Raw genomic sequence first — 22,929 nt, forward strand, 5'->3', positions numbered from 1 at the left:
GTCACAACATATCCATAGCGCATGCTACACACACATGCATCATGTGCTTATCCACATGTCATGCACACACATCACCTGACAGACCTCAAGCAGAGCAATGAGCAATCACATATGACTCCCCTCAACAGCGATCACGCTACATGACTAGGTCACACATTGAAATGCACTTGTTACACCCATGCAGGAGTGATGGGCAGTCACACAGTCACATCTACGACACCCACACATGAACACCATGCATGCACATGAGCTTGCCAACACCACCTCATCTGTCACACTTCTCACGCTGGAACATCTCAGACACATATAACAAACCACTTGCATGTTGTGAATTGAGTAGAACACACAATGCAAAGGTAAGACCATTGGAATCACACATGGGTCGATGGACACATGTAGAGCACTGTCTGTGACATACACGCAGGCATCCCTACAAGTGGCATACTTGCTGTAGGTCCAAGGTGCACTCTCCCAACATACATTAACACGTACATGCACTGTCAAGACCAGCAACACAAGGACACTGACCTGACGACTCCTGACGTAGCTGCAAATCGCTGACCTGGGTGTGCAGCGCCGGGTAGAACTTCTCCAGGACCTGCATGTCGATGTTGATCATCCGGCCCCTGCGCCCCCCTTGTTTGGCACTAGCCTGGAGGAAGCGCAGGGCCTTGCTGTGGGTCCTGGATTTCAGGACCTCCCAGTGCTTGTGCACGTTGTGGTACTCACGGGATGCCACCCCCTCCGCGTTGTTGGCATCCACAATCCTGTCCCAGATCAGCTTCCGTCCTTCTTTGCCGACTTGCGTTGGTACATGGAAGAGAGCATCATAATGCTTCAGGATATGCTCCACCAGGATGTCAACTTCCCTGTCAGTAAAGTTGACAGCCTTCTGCCGCATTGCTATGGGGTTGCCACTCACCTCAGATGATGTTGCTTGAGACATGGCAACCTCAGGGGCAGGTATGGGTGGGCAAGGTGGTCCTGGGACTGGGATGTGGAGCGTTGGTCTATGGAATGGCATGTTGGGAGTCTTCAGAATCAGCTGAGGTGGTCACAGGGCCAAGGACAGGAGCACTGGCAATGGCTGGACAGCAGGCACTCAAATTGCAGGGCAAGTGGGCAGCAGGCACGCACACTGGCCAGGAAGCAGCAGATGGCTCATAGGAGACAGCTCAGGACTGTAGGAGGTAGGTAAAAAGCCTAGTAGGCAGGAGCGTGGGTCTTCCATGTCTCTCGCAGGGGCAGCCGGAAACAGAGTGCTGGTTACTGCGCATGTGCATAATTAGCACGGACATGTGAAAGGAAAGGCCCTCATTGTGTAAGTTATGTGACACACGCTGGCCGTTGGCGTTCAGTTTTGTGAAAAAGAAGTGCGTAGGACAAAATCCAATCGTACATGAGATTTGGAGTGGACGGACAAGTGCATTACAGAGATTTTTGAGGTGCCACGCTGTTTGTTCACTACTGTCACATCGCAAACTTCTTATTTTGGTGTGCTATTTGCCTCCGTGCACACTTGCGTGTACTTTTCTTTTTTCAGAGGCAACGGTGAGTCACGTATGCATTATTCATACTCCGGGTGCCCCTGTGTATTGCGTACCCCTATTATTTATATCACAGTAGCTTTCTTGGGCTTTGCATACACATTTTTTGTGTTGCTGGGTGTCACAGCATATCGTGTAATGCTTTTGCTTTTCACAGGAGCTACGGAGGGGTCACGTACACGCATTTTTGATATTTGGAGTGCCTGTGCGTTAAGCGGACCGTTCATTTTTTCAACAGGGGTAATATTGAGCGTTGCTGGACAACACTAGTATTCTTGTCATCACGTACCCTACCCCCTCACTCTGATTGCCCAGGACAATTGCTTGGTGTGCCTTCCATTGTACAAATCCATCTGTACCATGTGTGGGAAGGCCACAAGAGGGAAAGGTGGCAGAGGTGTCCAGGGTCGGGGACATGCAGAGAGAGCTGTGCCCCTCCCCCAAGAGGTTCAGGGAACTGCAGGGTCATCTGCTATCCCCAGCACCCATGTTCAGACACCTGCAGATGCAGCTGCTGTCCCCAACAACCAGGGTCAGGGATCTGCAGCGATAGATGTAGTCGTCCATGCCCAGGTACACAGACATGCAGTGGCAGATGCTGTCCATCCCTCAAAGGGTAAGGCTCGTCCACGCAAAACACCTGTCCCCAGCACCCAGGTTCAGAGAGCTTCAGGGTCAGCTGCTGTCTCCAGCACCCAGGGTAAGGGAGCTACAACAGCCCCTGCATGTACACGTACATGCAGGGGCAGCTGATGTCCGCGCGTCCAAGGGGAAGGGACATACAGTTAAATGACGTGGCCCTAGCACCCAGGTTCAGGGAGCTTCAGGGTCAGTTGATGTCCCCAGCACCCAGGGCCAGGGAGCTACAGCGGTAGCGGTTGTCCCCCCACCCCAGTACACGTACATGCAGGGGCAGCTGATGTCCATGCGTTCAAAGGGAAGGGACGTACAGTTAAAGGACCTGGCCACGGCAGCCAGGTACAGGGACCTGCAGGGGCAACTACTATCCCAGCATCAGTGGGTGATGGCATGGCCCAAGCCATGAGTGGTCCCAGCCACACAGGGTCTGCACCACATGCCAAGAAGCAAAAGCATGCAGAACAGGAAAAGGCTCAATCCCAATGCATGGCACAGGACCATGCCACGTCAAGGAAGAAGAGCTTCAATGATGAGGAAATCCAGATCCTCGTGGAGTAGGTGTGCATACACCACCGTGACATGTGCATGCAGCCAGGGAGCACACATACGCCTGCTCAGCATATGGTCCACTGGCAGCGAGTCACGGATGGAGTCAACGCCTTGGGGAATGAGAAGCGCACCGCTCATGAGGTCATGAAGTTGTGGAATGACCTCCACCGTCAAACCAAACACAAGCTGGGTGCCAACTACGCCTTTACTCTGGTGACTGGAGGTGGGTCACCACAGGAGCAGGAGCTCGCACCACATGAAGAGGCCATGAGCAAGTTGATTCATGTGGAACAGGTGCAAGGCATGGGAGGCCTGCTAGATTACGAGGAAACGTCCAGTGAGTGATGAAATGTGTGCATCCTGAATATGTGTATGTATATTAAAATAATAAGTACGATTGTGTACCACTACTGACAGCATTTGTATGACTGGCATGGGTGAACCATGTCATTGTGTACTGACACGTGTACTGCAAAGTGCATACAACCTATGTGCTGCACATCTGTTGAACATGGGTTTGGGACAGTAGTCATCATTCTCCAACAGATACACAAAGACATTTCCGGCATGCCAACACAATGTGGCATCTGGGTATTTTCATCAGTGATGTTAGTGACTCAGCTATGTCAGTCAAGTGCTTGTGTCCGAAGCACATGGTACACATCATGCACTGCATGTAGTAGAAAGTCCATCCACACATGTCCATAGGTACATTCATGCAACCCATACCTTCCATGTACACTTGCAGCGGGCGTGATGTTGTGCCATGAGTGACACAGCATTTTACTACACTGTGCAAATCCCAGCGACAGCTATGGCACGGACACTCTTGTGAAATATTTGTCATGAGTCATCCCTGTTTACCTGCCACATTCAACGCACACTCCATTTGTCCATGGCCTGGCCTCTCTTGTGTCTCACTGTCCCCTCTTCCTATCTCTCAGCTCATCTCATTACTCTCTCCACTTCACACACCTGGGAATCGACACTCTGGGCATTTCCACAGTGTGTGCACTCCTTGTGCCAGTGGTACACTGGTATTACATGTAATTGTAGGGGACTTCTTGCCTGTGATTATGCGTGCACATGTTCTCATGCACGTTTATGGCATGTTGCATATCCACTTGATGAGTCACAATTAGCATGTTTTAGTCTACTGTTTGCAGTGCTTTGGGACAGGATGTGCGTCCACAGATACATGTCGATTCGCAATGTGTGCAGTGCTTACATGGTCAGGGACATGGGATGTAGTGGCAAGTCGGCATACGCCATGATCTGTGGACCTTTTGTACATAGTGTGTGTATGCAAATGATGGCATGGTAACATGCATGGCAATGTGTTACGGACAGCATTGCAATACCTATGTATGTAGTCGATGCAATTAACATGATTGTTTATGTCTTTATATGTCCATGTGCAGGTGATGAGCCACTAGATGCAGGGGAGGAGGCAGAGGGGGAACGGAAGCCTGAGCCAGAACAGAGCACCAGTGGAGGACGTGTTGTGGCAGCCCATGAAAACCCAATGATGCTACAGGCCATCCGGGGTATGGCTGAGTATGTAACTGGCTCAGATGAAACCAGTAGCTCTGGTGGTGAACCGGATGTCGAATCCTCTATGCTGTCAGAGGTGAGTGCATCAGGTGTTGGAGCTGTTGTAGCCTGTGTGTCTGCAGGGGGTCACGTCCCCTCACAGGGCCAGTCAGTGTTGTCACGTCTGTCTGTGGTGATTACGGCTGCAAGGTCACGCCCCACAGTATTGGTTTCTGGTCCTGGGAAAGATGACCAAGGGAGGGAATGCAAGCCTGCAGCCACATACAGCGGCCTCACATCAAGGGATATGCTTCCTTGGGTCAGGCAGGCGCGGGGCCTGCACACGTGGTGGACATGTGGCGGCTGGGGATACAGTGCGGGAGCAGTCCATGTAAACTGTTGCACAACAACAGGGTGCTTTCGATGATATGTTGGCTCAGGGCATGGATAGGTTGGCCAATTCCATGATCCCCCCAGAAACACAGATAGAGCACCAGCTGCATGCTTTGCGTTCACATGCCGCTCACACAGGATGCACATGGAGGCTAGCAGCAGGAGCCGACAGGCCGATCTGATGTCTCTGCAGGCATCCCTGCTTGCCGAGGGTCGGGCCCACAGCAAAGCCCTGAGGCAAGAGCTCCTGGCCCTCAGAGCTTCAATAGAAGTTCTGGAGGCAGCCCGCTTTACACAGTACCAACAGGAGATGCAACTATTGAGGCAGACCATCTTGGAAGAAATCCGTGCATCCCGTGAGGTGTTGCATGAGGACCTCTGAGGCTTCGTGTTGCAGGTGCATTCATCTGAGTCCCGCCTGGCCGCTGCCACTGAGGACCAGGCCAGGGCCATATGTGGTCAACCTCGCTTACCACTACCAACTTTGGATTATACACAGGAAGGTGGCCACAGCAGCGACAGGCCTCCCAATCCAAGATAGCCATGCCGTCCATGAGCCCATGGAGGGAATAGTTTTTGGAACATCCACCCATGTGGGAGTTGACGTGCACCCTGCCCCACACCATCCCCCCCCATGAGGGCCCCCCGGTCCAACACAGACATTGTTATTCTTTTTTCTATTTTATTTTTCACCTCCTGGCCAGATGTTGGCATATCAGATTGTGTTTTGCCCTTTTCAGGTTGTGTTCTTTGTTCATTTTTGTATTGTTTGCCCTTGAGGTGTGCCATTAATTCCTCATGGACTACACGGATGCTGTGGTGTACAGGATGGCATGTGCAGGTGATTATAGGTTGGTTTTCCGTAGCACGTGTGTGCTTGGGCAAGGGTACTGCACAATAGCTGTTTTAACATGTTCTCCCTTGCTGTTCCAGTAATCCATGATGTGGTGGTGACTGTTGTCCCGGGTGAGATACCCTGCACCATTCAAAGTCCACGATCCTCATGCCCCCCACCAGACATTGTCCTTCATTTGACAAATTAGGAAACACACGTACTGGCGAGGGCCATGTGGGATTTACACCATGCAGACACAGTAATTCAGTAAGCTTTTGCACTGTCTTGTATGTCGGGTATGCTTCATTGTTGGGCATCTTTGCTGCATGTGTTGGTTGTCTTATCTGTCCTTTGCATGCTCACATGGCGTTATGATAATTCGATTATAGCTCTTGCCACTGTGTGACCTACCTATGTGGATACCTCAGTGGGAGCATCAACTGTGCTGTGCAGCATGTCATTGTACATCTGGTTACCAGGCAATGAACTCCTTGATCTGTGATTTCTTTGTTATTGACTCTGTGTTACTCTGTGTCTCCCTCTCTCTGTTGTGGTACTTCTTTACAAATCTATATATTTTTTAAAACATTTTTTTTTACATTTTTACAAAGCGCTCACACAGCCCGCGGGCATCGAGGCGCTGTTACAGGAAATGTTTATTAGTTGCGTAATTGTTTTTATCTTAGTTGCGTATTTATAACGCGCTTAAACACCCGGAGGTTTCTAAGTGGAGACCCGGTGATCGAGATCGAACCTGTGTTGCTTCATGTCGTCTTGCTTCCAAAGCGTGCACGTTGCCGCTGAGCTATCCTCCCAGGACATATCAATGGCAATTCACCTTGTGTCACCCTGTGTTGCTCCTGCAATCTGTGTTCTATGCATATTTTCTTTCTGTGATCAATCCTGTTCATGTATGTGCCTAACATTTCGGGCCTTAAATTACCCTCACATTTCTTACCCTCCACTATGATGGTGTCACCTGAAATTCTGACATTTGAAAATAAGATCCAACGGGACATTCAAAATCTTTTTAAAACAAAAAATCAACAGAAAGATAACTTGTCTAGACTAGAACACTTTAAAACAACTGGAGGATAATCCTCTGTTTAAGGTCAAACCCGCAGATAAGGGCGGTGGAATCGTGCTTTGGGACACGATAGCCCATGAACAAGAAGTGAACAAACAACTGGGAGACATTAAATCTTATAGAAAACTCCCTGGGAATCCCATTATGACAGTCACAGAGGAAATAGCTAGCCTTATGAAACATGCGGCAGACCATGAGTGGATCTGCAAAGATGAATGGGAATTTTTGACAAAACCTAATCCCATAACTCCAGCCTTCTACGTCCTCCCGAAGGTGCACAAAAATGCGCTCGTTCCCCCGGGTAGACCTATTGTTTCCGCAATAGGGTCACTACTGGAACCACTTTCCATCTATGCTGATTCTTTTTTAAGTCCGTTTATAGCATCTATGCGATCCTACATTCAGGACACCACTGCTATGATACATATTACTGACCAAATTGCCATTGAAACTACAGATATCTTAGTCACACTTGATGTTGAAGCTCTTTATACCAATATTCCACAGAACGAATGTTTAAAGGCCATGCATTCATATTTGGAAAAAAGGGAAGACCGGACGGTACCCTCCACCTTCATCAGTGAATCCATTAGTCTGGCCCTAACAAAGAACTTTTTCTTGTTTGAAAAAACTTACCACCAACAAATCCAAGGAACAAGCATGGGGGCAACATTTGCCCCCGATTTAGCTAATCTGTACATGGATCAATATGAGGAATCCATTGTCTAAGCGACCACCAATCCCTTCAGGGAAAAGATTGTTACGTGGCACCAGTACATAGACGATATATTCATGATATGGAGGGGTCAGGAGGAAGAGCTGGCTACCTTTTTACTCTGGTTGAATCAACACGCCCCAACCATTAAATTCACTATGGCCTCCAACAAAGAAAAGATACCATTCCTAGACTTGATTATTTTCAAAAGACCCGATAATACTCTGGGCACTACGCTTTACAAAAAACCTACAGATAAGAACACACTATTACTGTATAGTAGCTTCCATCCTCTCAGTATGCGTGACAATCTTCCATACGGTCAATTTCTCCGGATAAGACGTAACTGCAGTAACATAGTTGATTTCAAATCCAACAGCAGTGAACTCAGTAAAAAAACTCAAAAATCGTGGATATCCTTCCAAAACGATTAGACAGTCAATGAAGCGAGCACGCAACAAAAATAGAGAGGTATGTCTAACAAAACAAACAAAATATGTAGAAGACAGAATGACATGCGTCTCTACTTTTTCTCCATTGAGCAATGACCTGAGGAAGATTATCCTCAAACATTGGAAAATTGTACAAACATTTGCATTTAAACGCATGCCCAACTTACGCGACAAACTTGTGCACACTTACCCCATTGATATAAACCCCACCATAGATCAGACCCAACTATGGCACCTACCTCCAGTAGTAGGCCACTTCAAATGTGGACACTGTTCGGTATGTCACCTGACGTGTGATATCAAACAGGTTGATTTAAAAGGACGTCATTGGAAACTGAACACCTTTTCAAACTGTCTTACAAAATGGGTAGTGTATGGCATCAGATGCCCTTGTGGTCTCCTATACATTGGGAAGACCAAAAGAACAGTGAAGACACGCATATGTGAGCATAGATCAGCTAAAAGAAACCACACTGCAGATAAACCACTGGTGGCACATTATGGTGCAACAAAACACACCCAAGACGAAATGTATTGGTTTGTAATTCAAGTAATTCGAGCACACCCACGAGGAGGCGATAGGTATCTAACCCTGAGGAAAGCTGAACAAAGATGGATTCATAACTTGGACACAGCGAAAACTGGTTTAAATCTAGCTGTGGAGTGGAATTTCTTCTATCATTGACTCAGGATATGCAATCCATCTTCCCCGTCTCTATTGAGTTACTACGGTATTCCCATATACAGTAAGGGCCTCCCTTTCCAGATATTCCATTCATTTGTTTCATTTTCACACATCCAGGGTGACCCAGAACAAGGGCCTACTTGTGTATTACCATGCACACATTTTTCATGTAACAGATTTAACAACTGGGTACGAGCAGAGAATAGATTAACAACATCTATCCCTTGTGTGTCCATTGTCGGCACCAATCCAAGATGACCGCCACGTCGTGCGTACACAGACGTTAGTTGAGCGGTCTAGCTTAAGTACACCTTATTCCAACATGGCGGCTGGATGCATACAAGCCACCACGGAAGTGTTGCCGCGAGACTAACACACAAAGATTCCTTAACAGTAAGTGAAGCGGTAACCCTATTAATCCATTAGGACTTGTAGAGTAGACACGTAAATGCAGGTCCATTAAAAAATTACGATCTCTGAATCTTAGGAAACTCTTCATTTTTGAAAGACTCTGCGATCGGCAGGCTCCAGCGGATCACTGACACAAGGACCGCCATTGAGTCACAAAATGTAAACACGGCATTCGGATTACCTCGCGAACGCCGTAAAAGTAAGTGGAAACGTCCACATTTGCAACATTTAGTAACAGTACATATGACTGGAAACATGTAGGCTAAAAGTTTTTTGGTCTGTGTCTCTCCCCTCCTCCTCCCCTTCCCCTTTCTCTTTTATGTCAGCAGCACCATAACAACAGACGCTGCTGACGTCTGGATGTGGAGACTTTTTCTTCACCCACTCCAGATAAGGTGGTAATGCACCAGAATGTCGGACTTATACCTTACCACGAACAGGTAATGGTCTAAAATAGAACATCTCATAGATTTGTCTATGTAGCAGCAAGGAGAGAATCTACATAACCACTCCTGTTTGCTGTGTTTTTTGCTGTCTTTCAGTAAGGAATAATTGGGCAAAATAGTGATGCCGAGCAACGAAAATTGACTCCCACACGAACGAACTAGCTACGCGAGTAGCAGGTCAGTGTGGTGTTTAGCCCCTATGCTGCTAGATGAAACCATTATGGTCACATGAATATGAGGTTTTTAACAGTAAGCCACTTTTATTTGTTTGCATTTACAGGCAGTATATGCTGATCACATGACTGCTCCTTTGTATGTATATTGGATTATACACTGAAAAATTGACAGCTTCCTGAAGAAGGGGACAGACATCAAGATACATCACTTGTGGTGTATGCCTCTCCCCTGAAACACTAGTTGGTGTAGACGTGTCATGACAAAAGATAGGATGTCATGTTGTTTTCATATCACTTTGATACTAACATTACAGTTGCTGGTATAGATAGGAAAGACCTGTTTTGAAATGAGACGTTTTCAAAATATACTTATAAAATGCATAAAGATGATGTGTTGATCCAAACTGTGAAGCTCTCTGAGAAAATATCGACTTGACTGTACACCTGTGATTTGTTTTTTACTCACACCATCGGTATATTGGCTTTTCAGATGGTTGTTTTAACAATTGGATTATGAATTCAAAGTTGTTATATTTTTGCTAATATTCATGTTCATGTGATCTTTGCAGCTAAGTGAAATAAGTATCACTTATAGGAACTACCACCCCGTTGACAGTGTAGAGGAAGTTGGGTAGCAAGTGGTGTTTGTTGCTTTTGTATATCATGTATGTGCATATACTTTGTGCTGTTACTCGACATTGCATTCCATTTAGGTAAAGCGTCTCCCGGTGGTGTGCATCGTATGCAAGGCAGGTGAGTTCCACAGACAGTTGAGTGCATGGCATTTGCTGACACTTTGGTGGAGTTAGCATGGGAGCGGGACACTGTGTGTGTTCACTCTGGATTTGCTTGCCTTTTGCATAATCTCTGTTAGTCGAGGGTGGCATTAATCCCAAGGGGTGCGATGTTACACGTGCTGTGGTACTCTCCAGGCTACACAACTGCTTATTGCTCTGCCTATTGCAACAACTCCACGCTTAAAATCCACACCCTGTGTAATTCATTCGGAACAAGACTGCAAGTATTATGCTTGATGTCAAGGCCAGGGCCAAGATCTGCCTGCCACTGATTGGCCTCCACTGGCTAGCCGTGGCAGACAGCGTTGAGTCATAGAAAGTATACATTGTGCACTGTGATTTGTGAGGCCTGCATACTACATATCTGCTAATATTAATACCTCAATGCTGTCCCTCCGGAGACATTTCATCATGTTACTCTGACCTTCTTCAGGTGGGCCAGTTGTTTTTTTAGATTTTTTCAAGGGATTATTATTGTCCAAAGGGGCCAACCTCTGAGATACCCATCCTGCTGTGCTCTGTTTGGGGACTCATATCCTTGCGTTCCATGACCTACTCATGTAGTTGGGTAGCAGATGCAAGTGGATCTAGGTCACCTGGCCTAAGCTCCGCCCACCTGGTGCCTTCCTGCTTGCCGCTCTTATTCCCCACTTAACAAGCCCTGCCCACCGGGTGCCCTCCTGCTTGCCGCTCTTTTTCCCTGCTTAAGGAGCCCTCCAGCCGCTTTTCCTTTGCAGATGGGGATCAGGTGCAAGTGATTTTAGGTTGCCTGGCCTAAGCCCCGCCCACCTGGTGCTTTCCTTGTTGCCACTCTTTTTTGCCACTAAGCAAGCCCTGCCCACCTGGTGCCTTCCTGGTTGCTGCTCTTTTTCCCTACGTAAAGTGCCCTCCAACCGCTTTTCCTTTGCAGATTGGGAGCAGGTGCAAGTGGGTCTAGGTCACCTGGCCTAAGCCCTGTCCACCTGCTGCCTTCCTGGTTGACGCTCTTTTTCCCCCAATTAGCAAGCCCCACCCACCTGGTGCCTTCCTGTTTGCCACTCTTTTTCCCTACTTAATAAGCCCCCCAGCCTCTTTTCCTTTGCAGATGGGGAGCAGGTGCAAGTGGGTCTAGGTCACCTGGCCTAAGCACCACCCACCTTCCTAGCTCTGCCTCTTCCTTCATGCTCATAACTCTTAGATCAAGGGCGTCTCTTGCCCGGGCGTCCGAAGCAAAGGGCATTCGAGAAAAAGGGCAATTCCTGTTTGGACCTGTTTGGACCAGGAAGACCCAGGCCCCAACCACCCAGGTAAGCATGCACCAACATGTGTTTACTCCCCATGGGCCATCCCCACCCCCTCTGGTCCCACCGTGATATTCCTTTGTGCCCACCCCACCCCCAGTGTTGCCTGTTTTGTTTGATTCTTCTAGCCTGCTCCCCCTCCACCCTCTCCAGCCTACTTCTGCAGGAGTCTGTCCTGATGCATTCTAGTTTCACCATCACTGTCTTGTGGCCAATACTGGATTTGACTTTTATGGACTCCATTGATTCACAATGCGTCACCCTTTCTCAACTCTCATGCTGGACTTCTTTTGCATCTTGTACTCATGGTGGCCTTGAATCATGCAGTTCCCATCTTCATCTTGTATGCTGGCTTTCAACATTATGTATTACTACTGACTTCTGCAATTGTATTCACTCTCCCCTCTTGCTTCTCCACTCTTTTTGACTGCTTACTCTCTGTTCTCTCCTCCTCTCCCTTTCTCCCTTTTCCTATCTCCTTCCCTAACTTTCTTCTATGCACTTACTCTATCAGAATGTTCCCTGAACCTAGTATGATAGCATCTGTCTTCTCCCCCCTCTTACTTGTTCCCCCCACCCCCCAGCAGTACGATAGTCGCTTGTTTTGTTCCTCCCCTCCCTTTCTGCACCCCTCTCCATCACCTTTTGTTTTCCCCGGCTCTACCAGAAATGTCGTCAGGCCTAGTACGGTAGTCACCTGTCTGTTTACTTTTCCTTCTCACTCTCCCCCTCCCTTCCTTATCTATGTCTTAGCTCTTGCAGTAGCTGAAATGTCATCAGGCCGAGTACGATAGTTAATTTCACATCCTTACTCTTCATGGCCTGTAAGAATGTCATTGTATTTTCCCTTGTTCTCTCCCTTGCCTTAAAGCGCTTTGAAACACATTGTGTATAGGCGCTATATAAATAAACAATCATATCATATATCATATCATGTGTTTCATCTTCTACTCTTTCTTCTCTCTCCCTCTTCCCTGTTAAGCGATCCCTCAGCTCTCTCACTCCATTGCTTTTGTCCTTGCTGCTTGATAACTGTCTGCTTGATGTACCTCAAGGTCTCACAAACCACTCTCACCACCAGCAATTTATGGGGCCGTTGCCTCCATGACCTGGACTAGTGTCATCATCACTGCCCTTGGGGAATGACCCGAGAGAGTTGCATCTCTTGTCACTTACATGAGCATCCACTGACTGGTTGCACTTGAACCACCCCTGAACGTGTTACCAACCTCAGAATACCACACCTCTCTAAACATCTGTGCAGTTGCTCCTACCGATTGCACCATGCAGGTACAGTGTCGGTCTGTTCAAGCCTGTCCTCGGTCCCTGCATGGTGGCACATTCATGCAGTTGATGAAACTGACACTTTATCATCAAACATAATCACTGTTGACACCACTGTTGATTGTGTGACATGCACTGAGGCTGACACGAGTGACTATTATGGTTTCAGTGATTCTAGTGCTCTGTACTAGTGTTATTTGTCACCCCTTGTTCCATACAGCCTTGAGCTCTTTCAGGAACTTGCCTTGTGCATCGGTCATTTAGGTGGATCCTTTTGCATAATGTGCCATACCGTGACACACTATGATATTCATTTTAAATGACATGTGGGATGGGTTGAGTGACACAGAGGTGAGTTACTTGATGGTTTTGCATGCTAGTAGTGGTGTCATTGTGTTACTAGTGGTGGTAAGGGAGGAATCTCTTTTAAGTTGCAAGGGATGTACACAATTTAGCACTTCCAGGGGCAGATTCTCAGGGTGGTTTGGTGGGCACTGTTGATTGGCCCATTGTCATCATTGAATGGTACATGAAATGTGGCATGGTCCTGTGCATTCCGCAGGGAATGGGGTTTAGGTGAAAAAAGTAGCCAAAAGTTGGGTACGGGCAGCCTTTCCACATTCCCTTTGGCCATCCATATGCAAGTGGCGTGCCTGTGGATGTGGGGGCACCACCATGTCCATGGGGATGCCACACCGTGTTGCAACATTGTGTAGGACACATGCTGCCACAATGATCTTGCACACTAGTGGTGGTGCATATAGCAACTCACCACCAGAGTGGTCAAGGGAGCAGAAACGGAAATGTGCGCTCCACTATGGCTTGGGTTGCAATATGGGCTGTGTTGTATATTACCTGGGCAGGTGTGGCCGTGTTCCATATTGGCATCATCATGTAGGTGCTCAGAGGGTAGGCACTGTCCCCTGTAGAGGTGAAAATGTTTGTCATTGGTGTGTATTTGTCTGTGTGTGACATGCATGCATGTGCACAGGCACTTGTACTCACCAATGAGCCATGTGTTGCCATGCCTCCCAGCTTCCAGGTCCCGGTGTAGGGGTGACATTCTGAATATGAAACTATCATGGGTGGACCCTGGATAGTTAGCATATACAGAGGTAATGATTCCCTTGGCATCACATACAACCTGCACGTTAATGGAATGCCAGTGCTTGCGATTGCGATAGATGTGCTCTGTGTCCCTAGGTGGACGTAGAGCCACATGGGTACAATCAATGGCACCAAACACTTTAGGGAGGTGCGCCACCCCATAAAAGTCCTGGACCACGGCCTGCCTTTCTGCAGGTGTTCTGGGCATGTATATGTGCCTGCAGACTGAGGGGCGTGCAGTCATGATGGCCAACACCTGGTGTAGGCAGCGTGACTGCGTCGGCTGTGAAAATACTCCCAACTATGGCAGTTGTCTGCTGAAATGACCCAGTGGTAAAAGAAATGCAGTACATTGAGCATGTTTTCCAAGGGGCTCAGTGCTTGGGAGTACAGGGTGGGTGATGTAAGGTCATCTTCGCACTCCGTGACTTGGTCTAATATGATATGAGGTGGAAACCTATACCTGCCATAGACATAGTCATCAGGCATCCCAAAAAAGCTGGTCCTAGGTAGAAAAATCCGGGCTCTGGCTATCCTCCTCCTCCTCCTGCGGTGTCCCACGATCACTGCTATCGTATGGGCGTTGCAAGAATTTTACTGTTGGACTTCCCGCATATTGCCCACATTTTCGCTTGTTGTTCCCCATTCCAGAGGAATGAAGGTAGTTGCCGACCCCAGGCTATCCCTCATGTGTGCATTTTGTCTGCTGGCCTGCGTTTTGCATGACGCGATTATTATTGTTTGAAAGTACCGCCAGCTCGCGAGTACCTGGTGAGGAGAGACAACGTCACAGCTGCCAGTGTTGCTTGTAGCCGCCGCGGGTTGTCCCAGCCTTGGAAGGTAGAACCCGGCGATGCTGCCTCTGTGGAGGTGGCGCATATCAACACTAGTACGCCAGCACGCATTGGAAAAGCAGACCCAACGATGTGGTGGCCATTTTTGTTTTCTTGTGACTTTTGAATTTCGGCGCTACGCAGCAGTACACTGATTCTCACATACTTTACCCGGTCCACACTGGACAACTGTTGCTTGCTTCGGATGCTGGGAGTAGGTGTTTTCATGGCAACAGAGCTGGTTGGTGAGTTTTACAGCGTTTTATTTTTTTTCTTTGAGCATCATCTTGTCGGGTGAAGTGCGATTTTGCATATAGAACTGCCTCATTGCATCTTTGACACGAACTTGACTGTTTTGGAACATGGCAAATGTGCCTCCACCAGTGTTCTTTTTGCCGGTCCCTGGTGAGCCCAGAGAGCGCTGGGTGGACTGGAAGGAAGGCTTCCACAAATATGCGCTGGCTATCTTTGGTACCAATTATTCCAATGAGCGCAAAGAGGCGCTGCTGCTTCATTGTTTAGGGACGGCAGGGCAGGAGGTTTTGAGAAAATTGCCAGAGCCCATAGACATGCCGGATGCAGGTCCATATGAGAAGACTTTAGCAAAACTAGACAAACATTATAGGGTTGAGGAAAATATTATACTGGAGAGGTACAAATTTACCACCAGGTGTCAGAAGAATGGAGAGAGTATCGAAGATTTTATTACGGATTTGAGGGGATTGGCAGTTAAGTGTAGGTTTAACCACTGCCAGGATGAGCACCTACGGGATCAATTGATGATCAAATGTAACAATGACAACATTAGGAAAGAATTGTGGAAGGAGAGGGATCCCACTTTGGATAGAGCAATCGAGATTGCAAAGATGGTGGAACATACTGACAAGTGCATAAAGGTGCTCCAAGCAGACAATCAGACAGGCATTGAGAAACCCAAAATAGAGGAGTGTGAAGGTGCAATCCAGAAAGTCTCAAAAGTTGCCCAGAGAATGGGTTCTGGAACTCCAAGACGCTCTATGCAACCTGGTAAAAGGTTTGAGGATCGACAGGAGAGCAAGCCATCAGCTGGCAGGGGCTGGAATCGTCAATGGGTACCTTCAAAAGACCAAACAAATCCAAAGCTGTGTATTGCTACCCAGCAAGCCCAGATGCACTCAACAGGGACAATAAGTACCCTCTATTTTAAATCAAAATTCATTTAAACATTTGGCGCCAACAGGGCGTAAATTCTACGGTGTACAAGCACCGCCTAAGTTTCTCTAGTTTCCAAAAGAAAATGTCATTACACAATTTAACGGTGTTAATAAGGATAAATTGTAAACACAGGTGTAAAATGAATGGAACAATCAGAACCAAGACATTAGAGTTAACTTTTGGATTTTAATCCTCTTAATCCAATAAATCGTACATGAATAAACAAAAAGTAGTACGATCAGTGTACTCTATTTACATATGAAGAGAGCACATGTGGGTGTTCCATATAACACAAGTAGGAACAAACGGCGTAGATAGAAAACAGCTTGTATAGAGCAGCACAATTGCAAATCTGTATAGCAGTTTACAGTTTACAAAGCTCTAAATGCATAGGTTCAACCATTCAACAATTTACAAATGAAGTCTCATATTTAGATATAACAAATGAGGCCGACGCGTTTCGGTTCAAAGAACCATCTTCAGGGGATAGACTTAATTCTTCCTATTCATAACCATTAAGTCATAGCACAGTCTCTGTGGAGTAGTAAAAGAAACAAGATTTTTCAGTAGAACTCTTCAGTTTGTAAGAAATCCATTATCAAAGTGAAAAGAGTCAAAGTCACTAACCTTGCTGATACAAGAGCCGAGACACAGAAAAGAAATCCAGTCAAAAAGCAATGGGTAGCCGAATGCCACAGATTGCTAGGATATCTGTGGGGGTAAGATCAAAAGTCCATCCATTTAGAAAAGCCAGATGGCTAACAGTCCATAGTAGAACAATCAAGTAGAAAAGTAAACGGGCGGCAAAAGTACCAAATTAGGGGTGATATAAGTGCAGTAACAAATGAAGGACCATACATGCAAAGAGTCTTTGCCCCTTCTTGTGGTTGATTTTATCTTTTTACTCGCCCGATGACCATAGTTCCTCCCCGACTGATGTTACCTGTCTATTCATCTTTTTAGCCTTCGCTTTAGTTGTGGGTCAGGATGCTGTACCTTTGCCCGCGCCCATCCTTTCTAAGGATCCCTTCACGCTTTTTATACATTGTGTGATTACTTGGCTGCACTTGATTTGTTTATTGGGTTTAGACCCCACTAGTTGTATCTCCTGCTGCTTCCGTTCCTAGTTGGACCTTAGACCTATGTGTTGCCTTTTACACTTGCTGGCTGACGGCTTCTGATAGATCTTTGAACTGTGTTTACCTCCGTGCCGTGGGGGCACCCCGTAGTTCCTCTGAGCTACGGTTGCTGCCCCCACGCGCGCGATCCCTTTACACTCTTTCCATACCTTCCTGATGACTTATTTTGCGTCCCTTTGTTTTCCTCCAATGCGATACTGCCCGGCCCACTGACCGCTCTGTCTCGGTGACATTGTCACTGTAGTTTGTTTCATCATCTCCATGGTTACGCCACACTCGGTTTTTCCCATACCAAGATGGATGTCGCCTTGGTGCACTCACGCGCATGCGCGACTTTACCAAGGCGACGCTTGTGTTTGGATTGTGTGAACAGAGTCAATTCGCGCGCACGGCTGAGGCGAGATGATCTGTTTTCTCACGCATCCGAAGGTAAGCTATCTGTTTCCCTCTATTACTTGTCACACTCGGAATATCCCGGTTCACGTTACTAGCTCTGAAGAGATTTGCTGACTGTGTTAGTGTGCTCGTTTCTGATGTACACTTTTCGAGTTGGTGTGCAGCTACCCCTAAACTTCATGCATTTCTCCACATGTGTGGCTTACTTGATGTCTCTACCTCCGTTACTCGTTACGGTTTGCATGTATGGGCCTTCATTTGTTACTGCACTTATATCACCCCTAATTTGGTACTTTTGCCGCCCGTTTACTTTTCTACTTGATTGTTCTACTATGGACTGTTAGCCATCTGGCTTTTCTAAATGGATGGTCTTTTGATCTTACCCCCACAGATATCCTAGCAATCTGTGGCATTCGGCTACCCATTGCTTTTTGACTGGATTTCTTTTCTGTGTCTCGGCTCTTGTATCAGCAAGGTTAGTGACTTTGACTCTTTTCACTTTGATAATGGATTTCTTACAAACTGAAGAGTTCTACTGAAAAATCTTGTTTCTTTTACTACTCCACAGAGACTGTGCTATGACTTAATGGTTATGAATATGAAAAATGAAGTCTATCCCCTGAAGATGGTTCTTTGAACCGAAACGCGTCGGCCTCATTTGTTATATCTAAATATGAGACTTCATTTGTAAATTGTTGAATGGTTGAACCTATGCATTTAGAGCTTTGTAAACTGTAAACTGTAAACTGCTATACAGATTTGCAATTGTGCTGCTCTATACAAGCTGTTTTCTATCTACGCCGTTTGTTCCTACTTGTGTTATATGGAACACCCACAAGTGCTCTCTTGATATGTAAATAGAGTACACTGATCGTACTACTTTTTGTTTATTCATGTACGATTTATTGGATTAAGAGGATTAAAATCCAGAAGTTAACTCTAATGTCTTGGTTCTGATTGTTCCATTCATTTTACACCTGTGTTTACAATTTATCCTTATTAACACCGTTAAATTGTGTAATGACATTTTCTTTTGGAAACTAGAGAAACTTAGGCGGTGCTTGTACACCGTAGAATTTACGCCCTGTTGGCGCCAAATGTTTAAATGAATTTTGATTTAAAATAGAGGGTACTTATTGTCCCTGTTGAGTGCATCTGGGCTTGCTGGGTAGCAATACACAGCTTTGGATTTGTTTGGTCTTCTCTGTCCCAAGTGGCCTTGTGACGACAGCCCGATTGCACCAGAAGTCTTTGTATAACATTTGCACACTATTCTTGTTGATACATTCTTATTCACAATCCTTCCACTCTCAAACCTTTATTTAACTTGTCTGTGCACCCCTATACTTCTCTCTTTTGCTTTACCTTCAAAAGACAACAGAGGATTGACTAGGGAATCCAATTCCTTCAAGGGTTTTAGAGAAGCTGGATCACCTAGAGGTCCTCTAGGTAGGAGGTGTTACAGATGTGGGAGCTTATCACACTTTGCATCTGACAAGGATTGTTTCGCAAATACATATTATATGCAATGATTGTGGCATGAGAGGTCATATTTGCCAGATGTTGTAAAAAATGTAATCCTAGTTCAGGTCAGGTGTTTGATGTCAGTACAAACAATGAAGATGAATCTTATAGTGAGATTGGTAGGGAAGTTGTGTTTACTGTGAATGCCATTGATGGAAAGTGAAAAAGAAAAAGCCTTATGCTATTGTGCTAATTCGAGGAATACCGATATCAATGCTCATGGATAGTGGGGCGGATTATACACTGATAAGTGTGCAAGTGTGGAAGGAGAAGTTCAATTGTTGTACCCTGTGGGAGAACTGTGTCAGAGCGAATGCATATGGTGATATACCCATAGAAATTATAGGGTGTTTTAATGCCGAACTGCAGTTTAAAGATAGGAAATCCACAGGTACCATATATGTTACCAATAAAGGGGGAGAGTTGCTTTCATTGAGTGACCAAGCTGAGTTGAAAATCAGACTTGAAGCGAGTCATCCTGAGCAAGTTTTGTCCGTGAGGGGTGAGAATATCACAGATGTACAAACGAAAAAGGGTTCCAACAAATTGGGATGCTTGAAAGGGTTTGTCCATAAAATCCGGTTGAAAAGGGGGGCAGTGCCGAAAATTGCGTACCATTCCTCTAGCTCTTAAAGAAGGTGTAGAGTAAGAATGAAAGAGAATGGAAAGTGAAGGAGTCATTGAGAACATAGACGCCTCTGAGTGGGTTAGCCCCATTGTGGTGGTCAGGAAAAGCAATGGATCGTTGAGACTATGCATTGACCTAAGACATCTAAATAGTATGGTGGTGGCAGACAGGTTTCCATCACCCAGAATAGATGATTTACTGGTAGGTGTGTCTGGCTCCAATGTATTCTCTATTTTAGACCGAAAATCTGCCTATCACCAGATTGAGTTACACCCTAATTCTAGAGACCTCACGGCATTCATCACACCCATTGGTCTGTTTAGATGTGTGCGGATGCCGTTTGGTTTAATTTCGGCGGCAAGTGTGTTTCAGAGCATTATGCACAGATTACTTGGGGAAGAAAAAGGAGTGATGTGCTATCAGGATGATGTACTGGTGTGTGGCAGTGATGAGATGGAACATGATCGACGGCTGAAAAGAGTGTTACACATTTTGAATGAGGCTGGTCTCACTGTTGCTTTAGAAAAGTGTACATTTAAGGCCAACAAGGTAGTTTACCTAGGCCATGAGATTACGGGTGAAGGTGTCAAACCCAAAGAGGAAGCTATTGAAGCCATAAGAAGGATGGAAGAGCCCAAGTCAAAGGCAGATGTTTTATCATTTTTGGGTTTAGTTGAATTTTATGACACATTTATTAAGGGCCTATCAGACATGTCAAGGCATATGAGAATGCTCACTCGCAAGGGGGTGGTTTTTAAATGGAGTGATTATTGTAGGAAGGAGTTTGAGATGATAAAGGAATCCATTGTCAATGCACCCATTCTGAAAACATTTGAAGAAGGGAAACGCATATTGCTGTTTGTTGATGCTAGTGATTATGGTGTTGGGGCTGTCCTCATGCAGGAAGACTCACTTGGTTTGCATACTGTGGCATTTACTTCCAGGTCATTGAAGGGGCCTGAACATAGATATTCTGTTGTTGAAAAAGAAGCTCTTGCCTGCATTTGGGGAGTTGAAAAGTTTAAAAGGTTTTTGTGGGGCAGGGAGTTTACGATCTGCACTGATCATAAACCATTAGTTGGTATCTTTACCAAAGGTGGTTTGGAAGGTGTATCATGGCGCATTATGAAGTGGGTCACAGCTCTACAAGGCTTACAATTTACCATGCTCCATATCAGTGGCGAGGTCAATGTGGTTGCAGATGCCCTGTCAAGGTCGGTTCACCGAGAAGGTCATACCAGTGAGGGCCAGTTAGTCTCAGAGGAGACTGCAGAGATATTTCGAGTACATGAGACTTTGAAGAAGGATGATTGGGACATTGCTAGTAGTGAAGATGTGGTTTACCAAAGGATACTGACACTGGTGAGGGAAGGTAAGATAAAGAATTACAATGGTGACATGGGTGGATTTTCTAGAGTGAAGGAGGATTTATGGACTCACGATAACTATCTGCATAGAGGACATCAGATGGTTGTTCCATGTGGAATGAGAACACATGTAATAGATCTGGCCCATGTTGGACATCTAGGCCTGGCTAGAACCAAAGGTTTAGTGAGATCTGAATTCTGGTGGCCTGGTATTGACAAAGATATCGAGGAACAGGTTAAAGGGTGTTCGGAGTGTGTGGAAGGAAACAAAGGATTAAGTGTACAGAAGGTCCCCATGATAATCAGGGAATGTCCCCGTGTCCCATGGGATGAAATTGCTTTGGATCTTTTAGGTCCATTTAACATTGGAGGTGCCAGGGATAGCTACTTATTGGTGTTTATGGATTTATTATCAAAATGGCCAGAAATATGTGTACTTAAAGACATTTCCAGCAGTAGCATTATGAAATTCCTGGAACAGTTATTCTGGAGAGAAGGGTTTCCTAGGAGGTGTTTGTCTGACAATGGTTCTCAATTAGTGTCTAAGGAGTTCAGAGATTTTTTGGATAGGCATGGGATAGAACAAGTCAACACTTAAATCATCCCCAAAGTAATGGCTGTGTAGAACGCTTCAACAGGACTCTTATGGAAGCTATTAGAATCGCGGTAGCTACTGGTGGGGATTGGGTGAGGACAGTGATGGAACGGATGTTCCAGTATAGGATAACCCCTCACAGTGTCACGGGTTTAACCCTGTTTGAGATGTTGAGAGGTAGAAAGCCCAATTCTCATTTGTGTCCGGGTTGGATGGGCAAATCAAAAATGGTTGGAGTGGATCTGGAAACAGTGAGAAGGAAAATGCTTGAATCTGGTGTCAGATCCAAAGAGCGATATGATCAAAAGAACAGCTTTAGAGAACTTAAAATTGAAGAGGGTGATTGGATTAAGATCAAACTTCCCACCAAGGTTCGCAAAGGAGCCTCACTATTTTCTGAGCCTAAACAAGTGGTGAAGGATTTAGGCTCTTCGGTATTAGTCAAGGGAGGTGGCATTTGGAATAAAGAGAGAGTGGCTCTTTTCAAGTCGACCAACAAGATTGTATGATACAAGGAATTTGTGTGGACTTAAGGTTGTGGACATCCTGGTGGTTAAATACACAGCACACCTATAAGTGGTGGGTTCAATTTAGCATCTTGCAAATTGTATATATATATATAGTTGCCTGAAATAGGTACAACTTCAAAAGAGTGTTCAAGGCGGGTTAGGATACTGCCATTTTATTATTCTACCCTAACATAAGAAGTGTCATTTGCCACATCAGTTCTTGTTTATGTTTAAGGAGAGGAGGTGTTAGGGTAGGTGTACTGTCATGAAAGGTATCACTTCATAAAATGTTCAGTATGGGTTGAATGTTGTGTGCTTTAACATTGCATTAGGTTGACCAGCATTCCATCACTGTTAGTTACTGTGGAACATAGATCCTGCATTACTCAGAGGTTCTATGGTCCAGCAGAGTGAGGGAAGGAGTTCAAGAGGACAGTTGAGTAGCCTCCTGCCGGGGGTCGTTACCAGCGTAGTGAATAAAGGACTTGAACAACACTACCGTCTCTGCCTGTGTTACTTCCCTACTTAACACTCCTCTAGCACTATGTTACTAATCCAATACGTCATTATAGCAGGTGCAGAAACTACCCCAACCGAACAAGCATGTAGTGTCGAAAAGCGATCCACACATAGATCCTCACCACTTGGCTGCACTTGGAGAATACCCTGCCTGCCAGGAAATTTAGCAAGATTCTAAAAGGCACTGGAATCTTTACACATAATAGATTGAAGCATCTTCTCTGCATCATGCAGAGCAAGCAGAGCCCTACGGGATATTAACCAATTTGCATAATCCTGTTTTATTTTA

This window comes from Ambystoma mexicanum, chromosome 7q, assembly GCF_040938575.1.
Source record: "Ambystoma mexicanum isolate Mex_15411 chromosome 7q, UKY_AmexF1_1, whole genome shotgun sequence".
NCBI lineage: Eukaryota > Metazoa > Chordata > Amphibia > Caudata > Ambystomatidae > Ambystoma > Ambystoma mexicanum.